The sequence below is a fragment of the Heterocephalus glaber genome, unplaced genomic scaffold (genome assembly GCF_053883595.1).
Source record: "Heterocephalus glaber isolate CG9 unplaced genomic scaffold, H.glaber_assembly_v1.0 deba00001572, whole genome shotgun sequence".
In the NCBI taxonomy this organism is placed as follows: Eukaryota; Metazoa; Chordata; class Mammalia; order Rodentia; family Bathyergidae; genus Heterocephalus; species Heterocephalus glaber.
The window spans coordinates 699,215-706,905 of record NW_028258357.1 but is presented as its reverse complement, the minus strand read 5'-3'; the positions used below and the strand labels follow the sequence as shown (position 1 = coordinate 706,905).

At 35.6% G+C, this 7,691-nt stretch overlaps 1 pseudogene; it reads right to left on the bottom strand.

The window, feature by feature from the left end:
* Positions 1–6,765: 6,765 nt before the first annotated feature.
* Positions 6,766–7,416, bottom strand: LOC101697725 (NADH dehydrogenase [ubiquinone] iron-sulfur protein 4, mitochondrial pseudogene; annotated as a pseudogene).
* Between the last annotated feature and the right edge of the window lie 275 nt (positions 7,417–7,691).

Below are 7,691 nucleotides of genomic sequence, written 5' to 3'. Positions count from 1 at the left end.
TTGAAATTCCAGCAGAATACTTCGCAGACCTTGAGAAAACAATCCAAAAATTCATTTGAAACAAGAAGGGACCAGAATAGCAAAAGCAATTCTAGGCAACAGAGACATGGCAGGGGTTATCACAATCCCCAACTTGAAACTATGCTACAAAACTACTATGATAAAAACATCATGGTACTGGCAAAGAAACATACCTGAGGACCAGTGGAACAGATTAGAAGATGCAGAAACAACTCCAGACACACTCAGCCATCTCATCTTCAATGAAGGAGCCAAATACCCTCACTGGAGGAAAGATAGCCTCTTTAATAAATGGTGCTGGAGAAATCAGGTTTCAACTTCCAAAGATTAAAACTAGACGTATATCTCTCACCATGCACCTAACTAAAATTGAAATGGATGAAAGATCTAAATATTAAAACAGAAACACTGAACCCACTGGAACAGAGGTTAGGTAGAACTCTTGAAGACATTGGTGTAGGACAACATTTTATGAACAAAACCTCAGCTGCCTGTGAACTAGGACAAACAATCAATAAATGGGGTCTGTTCTTATTAAAAAGCTTCTGCACAGCAAGAAACAACCAACAGTGTGAAGAGACAACCTATAATGTGGGAAAAAAATTTCACCTGCTGTTCCTCAATCAAAGGTCTATTATCTAGAATCTATAAAGAACTTAAAAAAAATCAGACCTCCCAATTTGAAAGACCCAATCCAAAAATGGGCATCTTAAATGAACAGACATTTCTCAGACAAGTAGAAATATTATATAAACACATGAAAAAACGTTCAATGTCAGTGGTTATTCAAGAGATGCAAATGAAAACAATGCTGAAATTCTACTTCACTCCAGAAAGAATGGCTGCTATCATGAAATCAACCAATAACAAATACTGGCAGGGCTGTGGGGAAAGAGGAACCCTGCTCCACTGCTGGTGGGAGTGTAGACTGGTGCAAGCACTGTGGAAATCAGTATGGAGATACCTCAAAGAACTAGGACTGGAAGTCCCAATTGACCCAGCTATTCCCCTGCTGGGTATCTTCCCCAAAGAATTAAAAGAATCATAGCACAGTGATATATGTGCACCCATGTTCATAGCAGCACAATTTGTGATAGCTAAAATTTGGAAACAACCCAAATGCCCATCAACTGGAGACTGGATAAAGAAAATGTGTTTTTTTTTATAAAATGGAGTACTACTCAGCCATAAAGAATGAGAAATTAGAGACATTTATAGCTAAATGCATGTACATTGAGGCTATTCTCTTCAGTGAAATGAATAGGGCACACATGTGTAAATACCAAATAGTTTCTCTAGTGTGAGAAACTGAAAGTGTAAATAAGGACTAAAAGTTATAATAGTGTGAAATAGGAAGAAAAGGGGTAAAGGGGAAGTGGGAAAGATAGGGGGAAATAAAGAAGGGAATGGAATTAATATGAGAAAAATGAAAAATGGAAACAAAGTCTTTGTAGATAGGGAGGGGTGCAGGAATTAAAGGGAGGGCAGGGGAATGCAGGGAAAATAAGAACCAAGATGGATTATGTAAAGGTGCAAATTTCCAATGATGAATGTCACTATATTGTGTACCTTAAATGTCTCAATATAATTAATTTAAAAATTGCATCTGTGATGGGCTTACTACAATGTACACAAAAGGAAAAGAATCTGATAGGACCAGAAAACTGCCTGGCAGCAGGCCAGATAGGTAAGTGTCAATGTCATGGTCAGGGCCTCAGGGTAACTGTTCACCTTTAAGGCATTGAAAATCTGTTGATTGGTCACTAAGCATATTAAAGAGTTTCAGATCATTTGCCATTGAGTCTCCTTCTGCATCTTAATATCTGAGTACCTGCTCACATATTGCACTTACTGGGGGGAAAACTTGAGACCTTTACTAACTTGTTACAATTTTTACATCTGTGATCCAAGGCTGATAATCATACTTTACAGGACTATGGTGAGGTGTAGAGATGTGTAAATTGCTTAGCATAAGGACAGTAGCAAGCGAATCTATTTCAGGATAGTAGTGAAGCCCATGAACAATAAATCCTCCAATAAATCAACGCCCAACAATTGTAGCTTCCTTAATATGCCTAAAATTTACAATCAAAACATTTCAAAGGACATTATCTTAATTTAAGCATGCACATAATGTTTGTACAATTTCAAAGAATAAAATTACACTATCTGAGGCATACAGTAATTGCAATTAATGTTTATCCTTCATAATCTCTACCTTTTAAAAGCACATTCATATGATGTGAATAATGGCCTAATTAATATGCTCTTCAAGATGATATTTAAAATGCCCTAAGCAAAAATTTATTGATTGTATCTAGAGAAACCTTCTAGTAAATGGAAAAAGCAAGGAGACGGAGAGATACAGAGGAAAGAGAGTAGAAGTTGTGAAAAACTGTATAAGAAAATATAAATGAAAAGGAAGCAACTTGAGCCAGAATACTTAATGTCTAAGGAAAAGATGCTGACAAATAGAAGGAAAACAGAATGGCACTAGAATGATGAGAGAAAACAAGGGGAAGGGAAGGGAGAGGAGAGAAAATAATTTTAAAATAATTATGAATTTTTCTATTCATATATCTGCTGGCCACGCAATTCACATTTTTACGAAAATTTCTTAACTACAGATGTTTAACTACAACCTCTAGAACTACTAAGTGATTTTGTTTGTTTGTTTGCTTAGGGTTCTTATCATTTTTATTCCTCAGATATAAAAACTTGGCAAGTGGATGTGTTTGCATAACACACTTTATCTCAGTAGCAGGTACTTACTGGGATAAAATGTGAGACTAAAGGAACAGTACAGACTTATTCTGATTTAGTGAAACATTCTTGGAAAATATGCTGATTTTATGGCTTAAAATTGTTTAAAAACTTCTAAAATGAAATTTCATCTCTAATGAAATCTTAAACTCCAATTTTGAAATGTGTTTCTCTTTACCCACACAGTTATTGCAACAAAGACAGGAGAAAAAAGGTAGATGAAAGAATTATTTTAAAACAAGTAACATTGCAATGGATGGGAAAACACTTAGCTCCGGTTCATCTTTTCAGCCAAATAAAATAAGAGCTAGGAGTCATTCACCAGCCTTCAAAAAAAAATTCTGAAATAAACTAAAATGTATTTCTACTTTAAAAAATATTTAATAGCTTCTATGTGAAAAAAAATGAGTAGAGTAACTTAAGCAAATATTTCTAACCTAAGCAAATACTTTTAATTGGTTTTAAGTGCTTGTTTAGTTTGTTCCCTCTGTATAGCAGTTTGTCATTGAGAAACAAAATGTCTCATCAGTGCAGTGGTGAAAAGTCAATAAAAGTAATACATTTTTTAACCAAATCTTTGAAAGGTTATATTATTTCTATTTCATATCCCTTAACTAAGAGCACGTGTGGTACTCAAATACTTATACTACTTTAATTTTATAAGGAGTAATCTCATATTATGGTAAGAAATGGTGAAAAGGCAAAGAAATATCCTGTCATAATATTTTTAATAAAATATGATAGATGTCCTAACAGCAATTTATTTGCTAATTATGTTTCTGTGTGTGTGTGTGTGTGTGTGTGTGTGTGTGTGTGTGTGGTGACATGGGTGGGTATGAAATTAAAGTAGGAAATAAAATTTAAAGCCAGTTTACCAAAAGAAGATCTGCTCTTATGAAACAAGGAATTGGACAACAATTTTTGGGCTTCAAGAGAACACAAAAATTTCAGCTAAAACACTGAAAGAAATACAAGGAGAAAGAATTGGCTTTATTTTGGAAAAATGTGAAATCAAATGTCTCATTTATTCATAGGAAGCATTGTAGAAAACCCACTATGTGTGTGGGTTTTGAGGTTATTTTAACACAACATTGCAACATTTACCTATCCAGTTTCTCTCTGGCCCTATTTCTACACTTCCAAACCTACCTCTACCCTACTCAATGCACTCCAGTCTGAGTGACTGGAAAATGATATGAAGAAAAGAATAAAAAGGACCAGTGAGCCACTTGGACTCCTTTCTCCATCTCTCTGAAGGATGGCATGCTGAGATGACTCCTGTGGTATCTTCATGTTTGGAGTTTTGATGTACCTTTCTGCCTATTCTTATAGTTGAATAATTATTTAGACCTTAAGATATTTGAATCAATAAGAGACATTTGTAAATTTCACCAAGAAGTCCAGGGTATATTCAGAATTTCCAATAAAGATGTTTTTTGTAAAAGAGAATTTCAAGTGGCATCTCTCTGTAATTTTCTTGCACTTGCATTTTTTTTAAAAGATACTTTTATACCTTCATGTAATCAATCTTTTTTAGTTCTATATACTTATAACTCTACACAGATAGCATGCATTATGCTGCTTATTCCTGCTGAAACTGTTTATAAACTAGTTATAAACCAACTATTAAAAACCAAATCATTACCTTCGAAAAAGCAAGAAAACCCTTAACTTTTTTCAGTTTCTTTTGTGGTCTTTGCTTATTGTTGTTTTGTAACTATGAACCTCACATAACATTACTGGGATCTGCCAGAATATTCCAGCAGGGTCCCTGACTTGTATCTTTGTTGGTACAACAGTAGGTAGTATTAAGGCTTTTTAATAATGTTCCTCATAGTTCTACTTCCAAAGCTAACCATAAATGTGAGTGAAATGTTGACATCCTTACAATACATTTTCTTTGTCACTTTCTTATGTAATATCCTGCTAACCCAGCACCTTGACTAAAGGTTTTTTTTTAACTCCTATCACTTGATTAATCAGCAAGTGTTTACTGGGTGCCTTTCACTATGCTTAGCAGGATTCCAGGAACAAAGAGAATTATTTTTTAAAATAGTAAGAATCCATCTCTGTTCTTAGAAGGATCACACTATAGTCAGGAGAGCAATAAATCAACAACTATCATGTGGTCTGTTAGGCCTTTTAGAGGCAAATGAACAAACACTAGTGAGGAATCAAAGAGGGACTAGAATAATATATATTCAAAGAAAATGCAATTATTTTAAATCAGAGTTATCCCCCAAATTCACCAGTAACTGCCCACTGACAAAAGTTCAAAGCATTTAGCATAGACCTGCAGGTTTCACTTCATATATGTGCTCCTCCCCTAGAGGGCATCTGCAAAACAGTAGTATATTCCTATTCTATCAAAATATTACATAACTCAAAAGCAAAAAACAAAAATGCTTATTATCTCATATTAGCTTCTGAGGATCTGGAAGCCAGGATGGCTTAAGTAGGAGGCTCTGTCTCTTCTGAGATGGCAGTCAGGTTGTTGGTCACAGCTACAACTATCTGAATGGGCAGGAGGATATGGTTCTATCCTCATTCATGTGACTGTGGACAGGAGGCTTATTTCCATAATGCTGCTCAGCAGACATGGCACCTGGCTTTCCCTAGAGTCATATGAGTGATATGAGTATGTGAGAGTGTGTGTGTGTGTGTGTGTGTGTGTGTGTATACAAGCGAGAAAGAGACAGACAGACAGACAGACACACCAAGACAGACTCCAAAATCATGTATAACTCAACCTCCAAAGGGATTTGTCACTTCTGTGCTACTGGTCACATGGACCAACCCAGGTACAACGTGGATGTTGATAACACAATTCTGTATGATGGTGACCATCTTCAAGAATGGCTACCAAAAGTGAGAACACTTCCAGTTTTGCATAAAACTACAGATTACTACAGGCATGAGCAGGGACCAAGGTTATTAAATCCTTGCATAAGAAAGATTTGTACCACATACACATACACCAAAATGTCAATAGTGTCCCCAAATAACTCTTCGTGATGTACTCTTCTATACTTTGCACGTGCTAATTTTTCTCACACTTATACGCTTGTGCTCAAACTGTGCCTAGTTTCTTGAAATTCCCTCAAAAGTCCTATTGCTTGGATCTCCACAACACCTCCATCTACCTGCAATACCTTCTTCAACTTGACAACTTTTCAAACTCCCCCTTCAGGATTTAGTTTATCTATCTTCTGGATGTATTCCTTGCATTCAGTGAGCAGGATTAGTCTTGCTTTTTTCCTGCCCCATTCACTTCTTCATTACAGAATTTATTACACTGAAATTATTCCTTTAGCAATTCCTTTTATTCACAAGACTGAGAGTCTCTGCAGGATGATAGCCTGATTTCAGTGTCACCATACTTTACACAGTCCTAGCATATAATAATACTTCTTAATACAAATTAGTTGAATGAACAATCAAATTGTAGTATACTGTCTATATATGTGTACATGTATATTTTTAAGAATAACATTTAAAGGGGAATTTCAGAATATAAAAAACGTGAGAACACTGACCTGATGTGTTTTTACCCAGACTGTTGATCACACGGGTGATATTTCATTCAATATTTTTCCTATTGGAGTTCAAATTCATCTTGTGCTATAGTTTGTACCCTCTGAAATCCATTGGGATTTAATCTCCATTATGAGATATTAAAAAGGTGGGACCTTTTAGGGATGGATCTTTAAGAGGTGATCAAGACTCTGCTCTGTGCCATGAAAGCATTAACCCATTCATATGATTAATAGATTTATGGACTGATGAGTTAATGGTTATTTCGAGAAATGGTCTGCTATAAAAATCATTCTGGATAAGTTTCTTGTGAGCTCTCTGTATCTTGTCATGTGGAACCCTTTGTCAGCTTAGGACTCTTCCAGCAAGAAAAACATCACCATATTCAGCCCTTAGATGTTGAAAAAAACTGTGAGTCAAAACAAGTATCTTTTCTTTATAATTTACCCACTTTGTGGCATTATGGGGGTTTTTGTAGGTTTAAAGGCCAAATTTATTAGATAGAGATGGATATATAGATTATAAATACTGCACAGATGACTTTATTTAACATCAAACACAGAGACATAGCCAATAAATAGCTATTTTGAGGATACACTTGTTCTTTCGTTCCAAGAAAAGTTTGCACCATAAATCTTGGACTTAGGTTTTGGAACTTTCCTCTCTTCAATGTCATATAGCTCCACCCATTTTTTTCTGCAAAGGCAACTGCATCTTCGTTGGTACTGAAGCTTAGAACCATGTTGGACAGAGATCAACAGTTGTGCTCAATCCATCAAAGGATTGTCCCATCATTCCTGGTATCAAACTCCATTTGCCATTTCTTTGCCTTATTTACACCAGACTGCATGTTATTGCGAGCAGGAACAAAGATCGTGGTTTTCCAGTTTTGATATGCTCTCCTGGAACACCAGTTCATGTAGTGATACCCAACTTTTCATCAACTGTTATAAGTTGTGTGTCTCGAATTTGGTCCTGTGCCAACCTCCATGTAGATGTGTGCAACAACCCGGTCAACCCTGGAAATGGAATGGCAGCTGTAACCACTGCCCTCCTCCCCAACAACAATTACCTCAGCACCACTGACATTGAGACCGCAGCCACGTTGCTGCAGACAAAAAACCAGATTATGTTTTTAACAATAGAAAACAAACCAAGACACCTTTATTTCACATAGTACATTGTACCAATAAATATTCGATGACTTTGCCTAGAGGGAAATCAAAATTTATAGTATTTTTGTATATCATATTATAGATATGATTTTAGGGGTGCCACCTAATTAATATACTTATCTTTCCAAAAAAATACATGTTAAAATTCAAGTTTCAATATGAACCAAAGAATAATAATTGTGCCTCAGTGCATTTAAT